We start from the raw sequence: 20932 nt of genomic DNA, 5'->3' as shown, positions 1-20932 counted from the left end.
GGAGATTTCGCAATCATTATAAACTCTCTTAGATCAGGAAAATATTTCAATTGGAAAATTAAAAATATAATTAACAAGGCCAAGGATTTACTTCCACACTTTAATTATGTCATCATCAATCACATTTATAGAGAAGGTAATAAAAGAGCAGATGAACTAACCAATGAAGGAGAAGATGATAAGGAATTCAAGAATCAAGACAAAAGATAGAAGCCCGACTTGTTTAGTTCCACTTTCTCAAACCTCTTCTCCTCCACCCTTTAAGATGTCACATAAATTACTCTCAGCTATTATTCAATGATTAAAACTGTATCTTGTTGATAGGATCAAGAATATATATTGGGATAGGAATATGGATAACATATGTTCATATGCATTTCTTAATGGCATACACGCATACACTCATATATACCTATAACAACTTTCCATAGGCCGGTTAACCATGATCACTTCTTCATCTCTCCCTTAACTCATTTACATTGAAGGACAAACAATTCACAAAAAAGAGTCATAATTATTTAACTTTTAACATGTAGCCATATTTCAGCTAAGACATCTCACTTTTCTAATGCTCAAATGTTCCAAGAGACAAATGATTGTTACTGGTGAGATTAAGGCAGACCAGTTCAAAGGTATTGTTAATTCCCCTCATGACCTGGTTATTAATGGCATTACAAAAATCCTAGGGGAATTTTTTCATTTACAATGAGGATAGAACCAGATCAAACTCTGATATCTCCTCCATGTTTTTAGCAGTAGTGTTTCATTTTGAGCCTAACAGGGAGTTTATCAGGAAGCTATGTTTAAAGGTCTTTAAGCATAGCATCCTGGGAGAACTTGACCGAGTAATGGTTAATGTCACCAATGATAATCTAGATCCTAAACCCAGGCATTATGACATCCTAATGTGGAATAACCATTAGGTTCCTCAATTTCCAATTTTGGCAATCGATAATCCTGCAAAATTCGCAAATAGGCATCTCATCATTCTAAGGAATATCAATTTCCTCATGTGGTGGTTTCATGTGAAATCTGCTCCCTACAAGCACTGGCTGGCTATATACCTTCGAGATGAAGGACTAAACATGGACTTGGAAAAAGGAATGGAAGAGTCTGACTTGAATTCTCCAACCTTGTCAAAGAATTTACCATCGGATCATGTAGGGCTCCAAGGGAAAGGGTCTGCCAATTATAGCTAGATTTTCAAATATGATCCTCTTTTAGACTTTTTGTTTCTCAGACTCAGATATACTTGTTGGTATTTTTTATGATTATGTTGTGATTGTCATTAATGGACACACACTTGTATTGAGATCCCCTTTATATGTATGAGCTTGTGCTCAATTGGTATTTGTTGCAACTGGTATGATGTATACTAGTCTCTAGACTAGTGATTTTGCAGAATGTGTTTCCCGGTCCGAAGCGGCATGTTGACCCCAAGCAGTTCACAAATCACAAGCAGTATGAGGGAGCAAAGCGGCACAACACATTCTTACCAATCTTCATTTGTGACAAACCGGCAACCGGTATTTTGTATGAACCGGTAATACTCTGTGATGAGTTACCAACCGACATTTTGTGATGAGTTACCAATCCACCGATTGTTTGACGGTGCCAACACATTGACGGTGATTCTTGTGTCGTGTTACTAAGTATATCTAGATTCATTGAACCTAGGAAATTGTAATGTAATCCTATTGGACCGACAGGAAATCAGATTCCTTTAAAAGGACATCATGTCTAGGGTTTTAAGTTGTTGCTGAAAGGGTTAATGTTGAGCTAGGGTTTGAGGTGGAAGTTGAGTTGTTGTGAGAACGATCTTATTTGAGAAGATTGAGTTGTAATTGTGAGAGAGAGAGAAGACTGAAGTAATGTTGGAATGCATTAGCTATGAGCAATACTGGATCTAACCAAGCAGTTTGTGCTATTAGATAGATCAAACATTTGTTGATTACTCACATCTTTGACAAGTCTGTAGCCCTTAATCAAGTAGGCCTCAAAGCCTTTGTAAAATCCTCTAACAAGGTGGTTCACACATGTGAATCTAAAATCCTCTAACAAGGTAGTCTTTAATCAGACTTATCTCCTAACAGAGATTGAGATTCCTAATAGGATCTGTTCTGGTGAAGAACATTGTAAGACCTTAACCGGTCTGGTTTCTATTCTGCAGATAGTGACTTGTGAGTTCCATCTCACCATGGTTTTTCCCAGTTGGGTTTCCACATCAAATATCCTGTGTTATGGTTGTATTGCTTTTGTGGGTGAATGCTTTATTCACATTTTGGTTTGCATGTGTGGTAACTGGTTTGACTGTCAAATTGCTTTACCAGTTTATCTTTATACTGTGTAAGTGTTTTTGTGCAGTAGTTTTTGGCATACTAATTCACCTCCCCTCTTAGTATTCATCAATTGGTATCAAAGCCAACCTTTCTATAAGTTTAACCACTTGGAAAGAGATATGGGGGAATACACCTTGAGGGAACTTACTCAACGGCTCACTAAGTCTGAGCAAGCCTATGATGATCTTATGGTCAAATACAAGGCATCTCAAGCAAAAAGAAGAGAACATATAGAGAGGCTGATGGAACTATTTGAAAGTAGTTCTGAAGATGAAGCTAACATGGAAGCCATGATTGCTGAAGTGAATAAGCTGAATGATTCAAACTCCAATCTAAGAAAGGAGTTGGAAGGATTGACTATTCGGTTTAGTCAAGAGCTTGAGAACTGGAGAAAAGTGGAAGATCTGGTAAAAGATAGAGATCATGAGATCTCCAAGTTGAAACATGAGATTAGTGCACTAACTGCTCGCCTTCATGAGAGCAGAATGGAAAAAGAAGACATGCAAGGAAAACTGAACATTGCCATCTCTGAAAATGCAAGTCTTATGCAGACAAACACTGCTATTTCCAAAGAACTCTTTGAGTCAAAGGAAATACTTGCTAAGTTTGGCAGAAGTACAGTCAAGCTAGAGCAAAAGCTTGAGTCATCTAGACTAGCAAAGAATACCAATGGTCTTGGTTTTTCTGGACATGAGGAAGGAGAATCCTCAGGAACAAATGCTGAAGCATTAGAGAAGCAACCGGCACTAAAAGGAAAAGGTAAGCAAAAATTCAAACTTGTTTGCTTTAACTGTCTTAAAGAAGGACACACTGCCAATGTATGTAGGAGCAAAGCCTACAATAATTTTCCTTATTTTATCAACAATGTACGTAGATCCAATAAGTTCAATGGTAATTGTTATGCATGCAACAAGTTTGGGCATAGAGCATTTGAATGCAGGTCTGTAATGGATAACACTGGAAGATATCCTCAGAGGACCCAAGGAACTGGTCCTGAACCTTTTATGAATCGGAACCATAACTGGTTTAATGTCTTCAATCATCAGTTAAGAAGCGGTGGTCATCAAGCGGCAAACGGATGGAGAGAATGTTGTATGATCTGTCATGGTCATGGTCACACTGCTACAACATGCAGAAGGAAGAATGGAGACATGTACAATGGACCCTGGAGAGCACCTGGACTTGTTTGCTATCACTACAACAAACCGGGTCACATTGCAAGATTCTGCAGAAGTAGAAAAAGTATATCTGATGATATACTGGTCACTCAGGAAGGAGAAATAGATGTTGAAAAATTTCAAGGAGACATGAAGAAAACATGGAAGAAGAAACCAATATTGTCAGAAGAGGAACCGATTTCTGCACCTAGTGTGGAAATATCGGAACTGGCAAACTAAGCCTCAAAGGCTTAGGGGGAGCAAATGGCGAAATGCTTTTGAACCCCTAATTGACACCGATAAAAGACCTTAACCGGTATGTTATACCTGTCGCTTGGCAGAAGACTGGAAACGATAAAAAGGCAAATTAGGGTTTACGCCCTAATAGAGGAGCATTAATGATGGTAGGTGAGAGACATGTATAAATGCAATTTTCAAATCATTTCTCACTATCTGTTTTCCAGCGAAGAAAAATTTTCAAGTGCAGAGCGAAGAAAAGGCGATTTGAGCTTAGATTTCAAGAAATTGGATAACCTTGAAAGAGATTCAAATCTAGTTTGCAAGCGGTAGTGGAGAACTCAAAGCAATGATTTGGCATCCGACGGAGAGCGAAGTGAAGCAGAATCAAGAATCCCTAAATTTGCATTTGAAAGGTATTTTTCGTGTTCTTGAAATACTCTTCAATGGCTTCCGCATCTCATACCAGTTCAAGTACATCCATTGAGTCAAAAAGTTTTATTCAGAGGAAGTCCAAGTATAATGCTTTATCACAAGTTCCAGCTGGAGTCATAGTCGAAGAAGGAATTTCAGATTATATTGATTGCAAAATAGAAGACCTAGGGTCTTTAGCCATTCATACTCAGTTAGGTTTATTTTGCGAAAAGGACAAAAGGATCAAACCAGAATTTAGTGTCATAAAGAAGAAGAAATTCCACAATGCTGTATATTTCCTGGAAGACTTCACAGAGGATCACATCAGGATCATCTTGAGCAGAGTCCATGGTGACAAGATGTACCTGGAGAGAACGCATGATATCACACCTAAGGCAATTCATGCAGTCACCGGTTTCTGCAACACAGGGGAAGTGCCAGCCCTGAGAAAAGTGAGCAAAATGGAAATGACCAAGCTCACCAGTTCAACAAGTGATTCACGGAGCATGAAAGTCAATCCTATCAAGGATGATCTGGTGAAATACGCATGCATGGTGATTGGATACAAAACATTCTCAGCCAGCAGGATTAATTTTGTATCTACTGCAGCAGTAAATGCCGCTTACCGAATGATAAAAGAGGATGCATCTTTTGACTTATGCACCAACATGCAGAGGCAACTCCTACTAAATCTCAAGGCAATCAAGTAGGACAAATCATTGAGGTTTAAGTTTGGACAACTACTGGTAGGGTTGTTCTTTTATTTCCAAGGCTACTTTCTGGGTGTAGGAGATGTCCAGTGGTCACCTGACCAACCGGTAACCAAGCAGATAAAGGAAAGCGTGCAAGCCATTGGAACCAGCTACCCTGAGGTACTAGACAAATACTTTGATGAGTTCAGAAGAAAGATGAGTTAGAGGGTAAGAATCTCAGGTGACATAGTGAAGAAATACAAAGATGACATCTATTTCACTATTCAGGTGGACAAATGTCTAATGGAGGTTGTTGAGCCTAGAATGGAGGAAGTGGAGCCTATGGGCTATGAGGTCATGTTTGACATGCTGGAAGGGTATGCTTCAACCCTTATTGCCTCACCTCTTGATCCAAAGGCTAAGAGGACCGGAACCTACTTGGAGAGGATCGCACCGGTTGAAGAACCATCGGTGAAGAAGGGAAAAGAACTGACAACTAAGAAAGCTAAGGCAGTGCCTGTAGCATCGACACCAGCTACCACTACGACTCCAAGAGTGACCAAGCAGTCACCAGCAAAGAAGAAACCGGAGGTAACACCGGCAAAAGTCTTCGAAAGAAAGAGGAAGACTAAGGCAAATGAACCAGACTCCGAAGAAACCGAGTCTGATGAATAGCCAAAGAAGGCTAGATAGACCAAGAAGATGAAGAAGAATGAACCGGCAGCATCTGCACCGGTAAATATAGATATCTCCTCTTACAAACCTTTGACACATTGTCAAAGAACAGTAAAGAATATTAGGAGAAAGTTACTTCATGATTTAATAGATTATTATGATGAATTCAATAGTGAGGAAAAAGATGAAGTACTGTAGGAAATCATTCTTTATCTATGAAAAAATGACCGGTCACCTTCAGAGATTAAATCTCAGACACCGGATTCATTATTTAAAGCATTGGATAATAAATGGTGCATTGCCATTGAAAAGGAACAAGAGATTAGGGAGAAAGTTTTTGCATAGTACTTCCCCGAACTCTCAAATTCAGAATTGTTTGATGCCCTAGATCAAAATAAAGGTCTCTTCTTCACAAGGAGAAGAAGACTCTGGTTGTTGGAGGGGAGAGTTGATGATGTAGAAAAAGATACACATCAGCACATGGCCCATGCTATCAGCTCTCATAAATCACGAATGGCCAACCTCCAAGTGGAAAAGGAACCGGTTATTTCCAAACCGGATGAGGTTTTTGATGAGGAAGGAAACCTGGTGGAAGAACCAATCGACACCATAGATGTCAATGCCCTGGATGTAGAAGATGTCACTCAGGACATACCTTCTGATGGAACTGAACAGGGGCAACAGGCTAATCAGGGTGGTGAACAAGTTGTGGACACACAACAAGCAGCAAAAGAACAGGAAGAGAAAAGGAAGAAGGATGAAGATGAGAAATAGAGGAAAGAGGAAGAGAAGAGAAAAGAGGAAGAGGAGAAATGGAAAGATGAAGAAAAGAAGAAGCAAGAAGATGACAGGAAAAAGAAAGAAGAAGAAGACAAGGAAGAAAAGAGAAAGAAGGAAGAAGAGGAGAAGAAAAAGAAGGAAGAGGAAGAGAAGAAGAAGAAGGAAGCAGAGGAGAAGAAGAAGAAGGAAGAGGAAGAACAAAAGAAGAAGGAAGTGGAAGAGAAGAAGAAGGAAGAGGAGGAACAAAAGAAGAAGGTAGAAGCAAAGCAGAAGCAGAAAGAAGAAGAAGACAAGAAGAAGATGGAAGAGGAAGAGAAGAAATAGAGAGAGGAGAAAGAAAAGGAAGAGAAGGAGAAGAAAAAGAAGGAAGAAGTAGACAAGACCATTGAAGCAATGAAGACCACATAGATGGAAACTCCTAAGGTAACTGGTAGCCAAGCCAAACCGGCTGCTATCTTGAGCCCCATTGATCTCCAATCTGCAAGTGATTCTAAGCTTATGCAAAGCATCAAGGTTACCCAAGAGCGCCTTGAAGGCATTCGAAGGAAAAGAGAACAAGATATTATTTAGGCGGCTGTAGACACACTTATCGGTTTAATCCTCGATACTAATCTTCCTGACACTGATTCATCACTAGCACAACTCAAACTTCTGTGTACTGTAGTGGATGATCAGGTACAAAGTCTAGAAGAAGCAGCAGAGGCCAATGTAAAGAAAGAGCACCAAAAGGCTCTTAATGTTTCTCTAGTGAAGAAATTGAATGAGCTTAGGACTGAGCTGCTAAAGGATCAAAAGGACATAAGGAATGCCTTGGATGAGGGAAACTTGCTACTCAGCAAAATCTGTCAACCTCATCTATTCTGTGATGATGTGCTAGCCAAGAAGCAACAGCTTCAAACGGACTTATAGTCCTACTTGGGCACATTCAAGACTCCTTACGACTCCTTTGTAGCATATGGGCAAACCGTTCACCGGTTCCAGATCCAATCAGCCAAGATGGAGCAAGAGATCAGTACAAGGTCTAGGGATTTGCAGGAGCTTCAACTGGTATTACTTCCACGACTGCAAATTCTTCATAAGTGTTATCTGAACCTAGATGCCCTGACAGTCACACAAGAACTAAGCACAATAGATGCCATGGAGGAACAGGTATCACAGATGCAGACAGAGAAGGAAGTGGCAACCTCCCTACTTGAGTCCTGGTCCCTTTCCATGAAACAATTTTTACAGGACTATAAAGCGGTTTTTGACAAGTATTATTCATTATTGTCATAAACTCTTTTATATATATATGGAAACAGTTTTTTTCAACGGTACTTTGTCATTGTTGGCAAAGGGGGAGAAGTATATCTGGTTTTTGGTTTTAAATTTTGAAATTTTGATATATCAGGGGAGAAGTATATCAGAGGGAGAAGTATCTGTTTTGAAATCTTGATATATGTTGTGCTATATGTTATATGCTCTGATGATTATTCTCTGAATGCAAAATTACATACACTCTGTTGATTAAGGGATAGTGTATATGCTTAGGGGGAGCAATTTTGTTAATGGCCAATGTTTGTTGTAAAACACTTAGATGTCAAAATTTTACTTTCCTAAGTGTCGCCATCAATGCCAAAGGGGGAGATTGTTGGCATTTTTGATGATTATGTTGTGATTGTCATTAATGGACACACACTTGTATTGAGATCCCCTTTATATGTATGAGCTTGTGCTCAACCGGTATTTGTTGCGACCGGTATGATGTATACTAGTCTCTAGACTAGTGATTTTACAGAATGTGTTTCCCGGTCTGAAGCGGCATGTCAACCCCAAGCGGTTCACAGATCACAAGCGATATGAGGGAGCAAAGCAGCACAACACATTCTTACCAGTCTTCATTTGTGACAAACCGGCAACCGGTATTTTGTATGAACCAGTAATACTCTATGATGAGTTACCAACCGGCATTTTGTGATGAGTTACCAATCCACCGATTGTTTGACGGTGCCGACACATTGACGGTGATTCTTGTGTCGTGTTACTAAGTATGTCTAGATTCATTGAACCTAGGAAATTGTAATGTAATCCTATTGGATTGACAGGAAATCAGATTCCTTTAAAAGGACATCATGTCTAGGGTTTTAAGTTGTTGCTGAAAGGGTTAATGTTGAGCTAGGGTTTGAGGTGGAAGTTGAGTTGTTGTGAGAACGATCTTATTTGAGAAGATCAAGTTGTAACTATGAGAGAGAGAGAAGACTGAAGTATTGTTGGAATGCATTAGCTGTGAGCAATACTGGATCTAACCAAGCAGTTTGTGCTATTAGATAGATCAAACATTTGTTGATTACTCACATCTTTGACAAGTCTGTAGCCCTTAATCAAGTAGGCCTCAAAGCCTTTGTAAAATCCTCTAACAAGGTGGTTCACACATGTGAATCTAAAATCCTCTAACAAGGTAGTCTTTAATCGGACTTATCTCCTAACAGAGATTGAGATTCCTAATAGCATCTGTTCTGGTGAAGAACATTGTAAGACCTTAACCGGTTTGGTTTCTATTCTGCAGATAGTGACTTGTGAGTTCCATCTCACCGTGGTTTTTCCCAGTGGGTTTCCACGTCAAATATCCTGTGTTATGGTTGTATTGCTTTTATGGGTGAATGCTTTATTCGCATTTTGGTTTGCATGTGTGGTAACCAGTTTGACTGTCAAACTGCTTTACCGGTTTATCTTTAGACTGTGTAAGTGCTTTTGTGCAGTAGTTTTTGGCATACTAATTCACCCCCCCCCTCTTAGTATTCATCAATACTTAACTATCTATAGTTTGTTGCTGACTTTTTTTGAAATTTATGATGTTCTTCGTAACGATATAGCTTCAATTAGACTCATATAAGATATATGCAAATATATGCTTAATACTGCCTTGTTTAGATGTTTCCACCTTATCATATTATCTTAATTATGAATCAGGATAGTTGCATAATTTCATTATAAATGGTTTTCATAAATGTAGACATATATAGATTTTCATTTAATGGAATATATATATCACGATATGCATAAACACATAGATACATGCACGTATATATACTGCTCCACAGAGATGTAGAAACATCTACATATATGTGGATATACTTATGAAGATGTATATTGTTCACAGGTTAATATAACCCCACCTCTTATAGGTTTTTCTTTCATGTCATATTTATTTCTGGTAGCCCAATCCTAGTTATATCTTTATCAAGGGTTAGCTTTTAAATTAGATTAGTTTCACATCACTAATCAGATATCCTATAACTACTCTACCCTTGGTTCTTGCTTTACTGGTCTCCCTTATAAAAGTACTCCCGATCTACTTCGCGAGTTGGCTTACTCTGAGTTGTTATCTATCTCTTTCATTCTATTCTCCAATGGCCCACAATTGTAATGTCCCTGGTCTATTTCTTCTTATATTATTTTGGTTTCAGGCTCTTTTGATAAACGTTGATGCAGGTTTCAACCTTTACACTTACTTTCAGGGTAACTTAACATTGGCCAGTTCAGGACCATCAAGGAGCATTAAGGACACTTGACTCTATGTCCTGGATTGTTTTTTTTTATCCAAGCAGGCTTATTACCTTCCCTTGTTTTTTACATATTTCTAGTTAACTTTTCTTCAAATTAACTTGATCATCTAGACTGCAAGAGAACCATGTTACTATTATTCACAAGTTCCAGAGACAATTAGGAGCCTACTTCTTGATTAGAGCAACCAGCTTTGAAAGCATATCTCTTGGATACTTCAGACCGGCTATTCTCATCTAGGGGTTCTCGACCTGTGCTCTGGAATCTCACCACTGATGATCATGTTTAAAATTGATGTTAGAGGAACTAATGATATGTGTAATGATTTATGTAATTTCCCGAGCAACCAACGATTGACTACTTGGCTCTCGGGGATTTATAAGTTATTCTAGATTTATTCTTGGGCAAGACCAGAGGTTTTCTTCGTTCGGTTCTTTCCTACCAGTGCCCACATCGAACCAAACTTGTATAAACTTGTAATCATTTATTTGAATTAATAAAATATATGGCTACGACCCACTATCAAGCAAAAAATAATAATAATATGAACAATTAATTTTTAATTATTAAAAAATAATAATAATTAGAATCTATATGCAAACCTCACAAATTAATAGTTTACTTAATCTTCAAGTTCTTAATGGTTTAGCTTTTATAGGTTTTAGAAAGTAAAGATCTGATGCAAAATGTTGAATTTAGTGTCAAAGTTGGCCAAAAAGTGTAACCTAGTATTGTGAGATCACCCACCATCCTTACAATGTCCCCAAATTTGCATGCTCATATCTATCAATGCAGGAGAATGTCAAGCATTCTTTTTTTGGATTAATGACAGTCCCAAAGATACTAAGAGGGGGGTGAATCAGTATCTAACTGGTTGACAGAAGATTTCACCTTATTAAGTGTAGCGTCCTAAAATTGCGACACTTGCAATTTCGACCGCATTTGGGTCTTCACGATGGCGACGCAACACTAAACCTGAATGGAGACCCCGAAACTTGCTCATGACACCAAAAACTGCATTTTTCCAGCACACTGGCCTGATCCTCCTTGCACCCTGCTGTCCCGGGAGGTGGGACCAGAGCGCCCAGCGCCCTGGTCCTTCAGGACCAGGGCACCCAGCGCCCTGGTCCCTGGCCCTATTTTGGGCCCGGTCTCCTATGGGACTTCGGGCCTTTTTGTTTGCAAATTGGAAAATAGCATTTCCTGGTCGGCCTAAGGTCGGGAAAATCAGTCTTTTAACCCTAATCGGCAAGTATATAAACTACTTTTCCTCTCTCATTTTGAGGAGGATGGAAAAAGGTGGAAACGATATTCAAACATTCAAGCATTCAAGCATTCAAGCATTCCTTCAAGCAATTGATCATTCTAAGTCTCCATTCAAGGCTAAGTGTTGCATCCAAGACAAGGATTCAACCATTGAAGAGGAGATCACATATTACAACATACAACATACAACATACAACAAACAACAACATCTATACCTTCGCATATAAGGATACAAACATCCTTACAACAAGGTATTAGTACTTGTTTTACATTACATTTACAAGCATTTCTCATTTCTTGGTTAATTCCAAAACCAGGGTTTGACCTAAGGGCAAACCCCTAATCCCTAACCCCCCAATCGTCTTTGCTTTTCTGTGTGTAGGTTGCAGGTACGCGGCTGAAATTGAAGATCTGGAATCCTTGTGTAGAGACGAATAGATCCCCCTTCGTTTCGCGGATTTTTCGGAGGACCGTGTGCACGCCGGGAGCCATCGTCCCATCAACTTTCGCTCAAATTTGCAGAACAACACCGTCTCGACATTTTACTACTAATTCCAGGTCCGCAGCTTCATATCATATTCCTATCTCTATTTATAAGTGAATCTTGCCTACTTTGCATGCATTCCTAGCTTAATCACTCTATCCACATTCTTTACAAAAGAGGGTATCCTTGATATCACAACCCTTGAAACTCATATAGAATCCAATCTTGCATTGCGTGGGATTGGATCTTGTGGGTTTCAACCCCTCTTTTGAATGTAAAGTCTCTCCTAAGTGAAAACCATCAACCCTAGTGACTCTCCCTTCTCTCTCCTTGGAGTTGGGGAGGGGAGAACAACTAGGGTTCGATTTTTTCCGCTTTACATTTTGGTGAACCCGACGTGAACATCCTTTCTGATTATTCATAGTTAGATCTGAAAATTGGATTCCTTGATTACATTTCCATGTTTGATCTTTTGCAAAATTTTAGAGGTTAATTGCATAAAAACCCTAAATTTTCTTTTTAAGTAATTAAACTTGTGAAATGTTTAATTGTTAATGCTTGTTTCAGATCTGCCCTTCTATTACAAATTATCAATTCATATTTGTGCTTTAATTTTAAAAATTAAGTGGTTAAGTGTCAAAACCCTAATTTTTGAAACCCTCTTGATTCAACCTTTGTCCGACAATTTCACTGATCAAAACATCTCCAAATCAGCTGTAACTTGGGATTCCGCAATAAAATCATAATATCTTTCATCCCTAAAAATTTGGAAAAAAGTTGCGAGGACCGTGTGCACTCCGAGCGCCATCATCCCCGACATTTTTTCCGAAATTTCGGGAGCTAGATCTTACTGTATTTTTCTGCTAAAATCCAGAATTTTGGCTAATTTTATCAATTTTAACACCTTCAAAATTACAGTCAAAGTTGGTCTAGCGATTGCTTGGATTGAGGCTTCTAATCATTCAAAAATTGTTGAAATTGAAATCTGTGTCAAATTTGTGTTTCTTAAAGTCCTAAATCTGAAAAGTGTGTTATCATTCATTCGAAATTTGAGTGCCTTATTCAAATTTTTGCAATTTGTGACTTTTGAAATTAAGTGCTTAATTACAACAACTTTGATTTCCGCTTTCAAAATTGAATTTTTGCGTGAAATTGAGTCAACTTTCAAATTTCAAAACTTACATTGCTTTTGGTATTCCCTCTAAAATCATAAAATTTAAAATTTCAGTTTCCCTCTCTTTTTCAAAATTCAAATTTTGCATTTTTCGACAATCTTGGTAGGGTTCAATTTTGAGATTGCAACTTTAATTTGGCCTATCTACAGATCGTAAAATCATTCAATTTTTTCAGGTTAGCTGTAAAATCATCATAACTTTCATCCCTGCAAATTTCAAAAAAAGTTGCGAGGACCGTGTGCACCCCAAGCGCCACGGTCCCAGACATTTTTTCCGAAATTTCGGGAGATTGTCCTGATTGCATTTTACAGCTTAAATCTAGGAGATTGGCTGATTTTACTAAAATTTGCTACCTCTAAAATTTAAAATCTTCTCTCTTTCTTTAGTGCATGAGTTTTACAACAATAAGCCCTACTTACACTATTCTCGTTAGACGAAGCCTTAGAATTAAGTCCTTCCAAGGTTTAATTACCGAGGAGATGGAACCTAATTTGAATGGCCCTTTTAACGAGGACATGGGTAATTCCTCTAATCCTCTTAATGATGAAGAAGCTCTCCATGAGGTTTCTGTAGAACAACTTTCAAAATTGGATAACCAATTTGACGATTTTCGACAGTGGATGTCTCAAGAATACCCTGATAGTCAAGCTCTTCCTTTAATTGAGGGTCTAAAACGTATGCTTCAAAGTGATAAGAATGGAATTGATATTTTGCGTGGTATTGCACACATTGTGGATTCAAATGTGATGCCTATGAAAAGTTGTGCCGAAACCTTAGGTTATACACAACCTCCTACTCAAGACAATCATTCTATTCCTTTGACGACTCCTATTGCTAGTATACCTACTTTTACATCAAATATAATGACTACTTCAATACAAGACATTCCTCCTATGATCACTAGTCATGGGGGCAATCCTTCTTCTCCAATCAACCCTCTTCCTTCATTCAATCCAATTTCTTCATTCATTCCTTCAATGAGTGTGCCTATTATATCACCACAAATGAACATGACGCAAGGGGGCAATTCATTTAACCATTCCATTCCTCCTTGTAGTGTTCCTCCTATCCAATCATCTCCTATGACTAACTATCATAGTGTCCCACCACCTTACTCTCTACCTTCTTTCAATAACATAACACATCCATCACAATCTAACACGTCTAATATGAACTCTTTGACTGAAGCGCCCATTAACAATCTTGCACAAACTATCTCTTCTTTACAGCAACAAATTGCCTCTATGAATCAATCCAAGTTTAGTGTGCCCACATTTGATGTTGCGAGCCCACTTTCTCTTGATATTGTTCGAGCTATTCCCCCTAAACATGTTGAAATTCCGCATTTGGAGCTTTATAATGGTAAGGGTGATCCTCTAACACATGTTAAGACCTTTCAAACAATATGTACTGATTTTGCTTATGACCAAAGGTTGCTTGCAAAACTGTTTATTAGAACATTAAGAGACAAAGCCCTACAATGGTATTGCTCGTTGCCTTCCTATTCTATTACTTCTTTCGAACAACTTGCAAATGCTTTCATTCAACAATTTCAAAACAATATAAGTCCTAAAGTTACTTTGATTGATTTAATGCATTGTAAACAAGGTGTTAAAGAAAAAGTGACTGATTTCATTGGTAGATATAAGCATTTGTATGCTCAAATTTCTTTTCCAGTGCCTGACAATGATATTCAAAGAATCTTTATTTCTAATTTACAAAAAGACATTAGAGAAAAACTCCTGTTTTCTGAGTTTACTTCTTTCCAACAGTTGTGCGCAACTCTTCACAATTATCAACTGACTGTGAGTCAAATGGAACAATCACATCCTATGGCTCCGAGTGATAAGGGTGATAGTAGTCAACAACCATTTGGGAAGTTTAAACCGAACAGAGAGTCCATTAAATTCAATGAAAACATCATCAACAACAATGTGAATGCAGCATCAGGTGTGTCTCCTATTTCTAAGTTTTTCAAGAAAGAAAGAAAGTTTACTCCTTTGAATGAATCATTGCATAGTATTATGAATAAGTTATTGGAACAAAATGTGCTTACTCTTCCTCCTATAAGGCAAATTGATCCTGCAAAGATTAATTCACCCTATTTTGATAACAAATCTTTTTGTCAATTTCATCGTCAACCTGGGCATGATACTGAAAAATGTTTTGCTTTAAAGGGGAAAATTCAAGATTTGATTGATAATAATACTATCTCTGTTTCTGGTGTGAATGATAAAGGCAAAAAATCTATAGCTCTTCCTAACCAAAATCTTCAGATTTTTACTGATCCATTGCCTTCTCATACCTCTAATGCGATTGATACTACTGATTCCTCTATCTCACCTGATGATCTCATGTCTATGACTCCGAATGTGATTAATTTTGTGGAGCAACAGAAAATCCCTAAAGAACCTTCCATCACATTTGATTCCAGTGAAACTATCAGGGCACTTGATGGTCCTTTATATATAGTTGCAAAAGTCAAGAACACACCTTGTCGTGGAGTGCTTATTGATCCTTCTTGTATGGTTAATGTCATTACTAAAGAATTTCTTTTTACTTTGCAATTGAATCAAGTGATCTATGACAAAACAGATGTGATTGTGAAATTATTTGATGCATTTTCTTCTCCTACAATTGGTTCTATTACATTACCTATTGAGGTCTGTAACAAATCCCTTGATGTGAACTTTGCTATTATTCCATCTTCCGAACAATTTCGTGTGAAGCTTGGCTATCCTTGGCTATCTTCCATGAAAGCTATTGCCTCTCCTATTCACAAGTGTTTGAAATTTCCCCATAATGGTGAAGTTGTTACTGTCAATCATAGTCTCTTTAAACCAGCTGAAAGAACTTCTAGCGTTCCTATTGATTATTTTTGGCCTAAGCAATTCCAATCTCTTCCTCCGCGAAGTGATCATCTTTTCAAATCTTATCAAAAGTGGAAAAAAGATATGATCCTATCTCTAAGTGAACCTAGAACACCCAAACTTGACATTCCTATCATTCTTGAGAAGGAAGTTCTTCCTTTGAAAGATAAAACCAATGTCTTTCCTCAAGAAGATTCCCAACCCATTCCTATGGATGTGACTATGCCTATATCTAATAAACTTCCTAAGAGTAGACCTATACCTCCTCGTCATGATGGACTTGGTCTCCTTCCTAAACCAAATATTCCTCCCTTATATGGAGCAGTTCCTCCTCCTTCCTCTTATGGAGAGAAGAGACCTTCCTCTTCTCTTATTATTCAACCTAAGAGACCACAACCTAAACACCCAAGTGATAAGGATGAGAACATTCCTCCTCCTCAATCTTCTCAACTTCCTACTAAGACTAGACGAAATCGTTCTGCACGTGAATGCCGATGAAAGCGTCGTCTTAGAGCTCAGGCAGCTGCTTCTCAAACTTTGCAATCCCCAAAAACACCTTCAACAAGCATTATTCCATTTTCTCCTCAGCCGACGATTGAGCCGAAATCTCCTAAACATAAGATGCATGATGGTTTTGATCCTGTGCGGGTTAAAGATCCTATTTTTATAAATCTTGATGATGATATAGATGAAAATGTTATTCATGATGCAAATGTTACTCCTGTTCATTCTGATAGTGAATATGAACTTGTTGATGTTGATAACCATTTATCTAACGAATTTTCTAAAGCACTTATCCTAGCTCCTAGACAAGAACACCGCGGCTTGGGATATGAACATAGCCCTTGTTTGGATCTTGTGATAGCTCCATCTGCTGTGTTGGATGTTCCTCCTCTAGCGTGTTCCCTACCTTCCCGAAACATTGATCAGCAAGATCGGGGGGTAGATGACATGCTAGACTAGTTTCATTAGCATAGCAGATTCTCTCCTCCTCTCTTTTGTTACTTCTTCTATATGTTACTCTCATTCTTCTATTTGTTGTCCTTAGTGTTGTCTACTTGAGGACGATGCAAAGCATTGAGATGTCTCGATCTCTCTCATGTTGACTCAAAAGACACATGTGTTCCCTTCTTCTAGGTGACCTTCCTTGATTGGGGAATGAAGAACAATTATGCATACATACATATGATATACATGAATTATCATACAGCATACTGACCCCGAGGAAAGCGAAGTCACCTTGTGCTTTGTGTTTTGTGTCTATTATCCTTGGGCTTATCTCACACTTGGGGGCTAAATCCTTGTGATAACGTGCTCCTTTCTCATTTCTTATATGTATCACTACCTTAAAGAAATCACCCCCGGTGAGGCATGTGCGATCACTTTAACATAGGGGGGCATACATCCCGTTCATATCTTTTCAAGATACTTGAAAATTTCTTGGCAAATTTAGCCTTGCCTTGAAAATTTTTGATATCTTTCTTGCATGACTCATAGTGAGGGAACCTTACTACTGACAGTCATGGTTCTCCCTTGTGATCTTCCCTTTTACTTTGTCAATCGAAGTCGTAAGATCCTGAGTCCACTGGGGGCTTGGTGTATCTTGCCTCCTTGACGTGGTGAAAGTTTTTTTCAATGTTGTTTCCTTGTACTTTACCGGAAGTATGAGCATACGCTTATACTCCCGCTAAAGTGGGGGCTAAATGTAGCATCCTAAAATTGGGACACTTGCAATTTCAACCGCATTTGGGTCTTCACGATGGTGATGCAACACTAAACCTGAATGGAGACCCCGAAACTTGCTCATGACACCAAAAACTGCATTTTTCCAGCACACTGGCCTGATCCTCCTTGCACCCTGCTGTCCCGGGAGGTGGGACCAGAGCGCCCAGCGCCCTGGTCCTTCAGGACCAGGGCGCCCAGCACCCTGGTCCTTGGCCCTATTTTGGGCCCGATCTCCTATGGGACTTCAGGCCTTTTTGTTTGCAAATTGGAAAATAACATTTCCTGGTCGGCCTAAGGTCGGGAAAATCAGTCTTTTAACCCTAATCGGCAAGTATATAAACTACTTTTCCTCTCTCATTTTGAGGAGGATGGAAAAAGGTGGAAACGATATTCAAACATTCAAGCATTCAAGCATTCAAGCATTCCTTTAAGCAATTGATCATTCTAAGTCTCCATTCAAGGCTAAGTGTTGCATTCAAGACAAGGATTCAACCATTGAAGAGGAGATCACATATTACAACATACAACATACAACATACAACAAACAACAACATCTATACCTTCGCATATAAGGATACAAACATCCTTACAACAAGGTATTAGTACTTGTTTTACATTACATTTACAAGCATTTCTCATTTCTTGGTTAATTCCAAAACCGGGGTTTGACCTAAGGGCAAACCCCTAATCCCTAACCCCCCAATCGTCTTCGCTTTTCTGTGTGTAGGTTGCAGGTACGCGGCTGAAATTGAAGATCTGGAATCCTTGTGCAGAGACGAACAGATCCCCCTTCGTTTCGCGGATTTTTTAGAGGACCGTGTGCATGCCGGGCGCCATCGTCCCGTCAACTTTCGCTCAAATTTGCAGAACAGCACTGTCTCGACATTTTACTGCTAATTCCAGGTCCGCAGCTTCATATCATATTCCTATCTCTGTTTATAAGTGAATCTTTCCTACTTTGCATGCATTCCTAGCTTAATCACTCTATCCACATTCTTTACAAAAGAGGGTATCCTTGATATCACAACCCTTGAAACTCATATAGAATCCAATCTTGCATTGCGTGGGATTGGATCTTGTGGGTTTCAACCCCTCTTTTGAATGTAAAGTCTCTCCTAAGTGAAAACCATCAACCCTAGTGACTCTCCCTTCTCTCTCCTCGGAGTTGGGGAGGGGAGAACAACTAGGGTTCGATTTTTTCCACTTTACATTAAGTATTTTGCATTCCAAAACTGTGTACCGGTAAATAAGAGTTAATGCAGTAAAAAGGAACAATAAAGACAACATAGAAAACACACCATAACACAAGACGTTTAATGAGGAAACCCGGTGTGGGAAAAACCTCGGTGGGATTTGTGACCCACAATATTCACTCACTGGCCAATGAATAAACATTTCTTACAATGTGGTGCCTGCACATGCAGGAAGGCTAACTACCTAGAGCTCACTGCTCAATCTACAAAATAGAAGTCTCACTGACTTACATAATAGATTATAAGAATCCAATATAATGTACTACTATAATTCAACATCTTCTATTCCAGGTTCAGTATCGGTTAAGCTCATACTATAACCATAACCCTTATACAAAATCTGCCTTATGCATTCGCATATATCTTCCTTAATATTCGCTCATTCCTCCTATCTATCCTCTCTCTTACAAAACTATTTACAAGAACTCATACATATATGAGTCTATTAAAATATGTCATGTCGGCTTTATAAAGATAATTACAATTAAATACAATAAATAAAAGTTTGTTCCTATTGGCTGGGTTGCCGATATGCATTGTTGTCGCTGTCGGTGAAGTGCTTGCCCGTGTTGATGCCTGCCAGTGGTTTACCAGATGAATGCCACAAGGTTGACTGAAGGTTGCCACAAGGTTTCTTGAAGGTTTCCACAAGGTTGTCATCAATGACAACACCTTCAATTCTCATTAGAGTGTATAATGCCAACATTCTTCTGATTGACCTAAAATTATTTCTTTATCAAATTGGAATCAAAATCTATCAGACACATAACTTTTTGTGTAGCTAACATAATTAGCTTCAAACTAGATAGTACATATACATATGCCATTACCAATCCTGACTCCAAATACACACAATCAAATAATGCAATGTAGTAGGATGCGGAGTAAAAAACTAACCTGAATACGTAAGGAAACTCACTGTCACAACACTTCGATATTTTTCTTCAAACTTTCAATCATGAAACTGAACCAGGACTAGTATTATGATATCTCTAAGAATGAAAACTCAAACCACAGTGTATTCACCATGAAAATAATTCATAACATGAGAATTCACACATATCGATATTCTATCAGTTGATATAACTTCTAATTGTCTTCTATATCAATGAGAAATTTGTCAAGACATCTCTCAAACATCTCCAACATACCACTACCTAATACATTAGTATCCATAGTACATTCTCCATCTGTCGAAACTGAGTGACAACACATATAGTTAGACATCAGTGTTGACATTAATGACAATACAATTACCAACATTCTCTCAACATGTCTCCAATAAAAGTTTGATATGCGGCAAGAGATTCATCATTTTTACTCAATTTGTACCCAGTAAGCATGAGAGTACTTATTGGTTTACACTTTTTCATTCTAAACTTCTTCAACATTTCTTTCACATACTTGGTTTGAGAAATAAAAATTCCTTTATCTCATCGGGAGATTTGCAAACCAAGAATGAGAGATAGCTCACCTACTAATGACATCTCAAATTCCTTCTACATATTTGAAGCAAAATATTGGCACATCTTATCATTATCACCTCCAAAAAAATGTCATGTTGACATATTCCACAAAAAATAGTAGGTTATCTCCTTCACTCTTGATACACAAATTATTATTTGCTATTCCTCTTGTAAATCCTTTTTCTTGAACATATTTGTATAACCCTAAATACCAAGCCCTCAAGGTTTTCTTTAGTCTTTAGATGTATTTTTTATTCTACACACATAATCCTCATTCTTAGATAGAATGAATCCTTCAAGATATTCAATATACACTTCTTCTTCAATATTTCATTTAGAAAAGTTAATTTTATGTCACATTAATACACTTTGAAATTCTTGAGCCTTGCAAGATCTAGAAAAAATTTGATGCCTTATAATCTTGCAATGGGAGAAAATGTTTCCTCAAAGTCTATCCCTTCAATTTGTGCATAGCCTTTGCACACAAGCCTTTCTTTATTCCTTATGACTTACCCATCTTCATTCAACTTGTTACAAAAATCCCACTTGGGTCCAATAACATTATTGTCCTTTGGTCTTGGGAAAAGCTCCCAAATCTCATTCTTCTCTATACGATTCAATTCTTCCTATATAGATTTGATCTAGAGTTTATCTTCACTTGCTTTTGCAAAGTTATTTGGCTCAATTTTGGAAAGCAAACACAAATTTATATGTTATGTTGTATTTACAAATCTTCTTCATGTTTGAATTTCTCTTCTTTTGCCTCTGATAATTAAATCTTCAAGATGGTTCTTTTGAATAGATCTAGATGGTGCCTTTGATGGTGATTTTATATTTCCTTGCTCAACTTCTTCAT

This window comes from Cryptomeria japonica, chromosome 11 (genome assembly GCF_030272615.1).
Source record: "Cryptomeria japonica chromosome 11, Sugi_1.0, whole genome shotgun sequence".
Lineage (NCBI taxonomy): Eukaryota > Viridiplantae > Streptophyta > Pinopsida > Cupressales > Cupressaceae > Cryptomeria > Cryptomeria japonica.
This window is presented reverse-complemented; position numbering follows the sequence as displayed.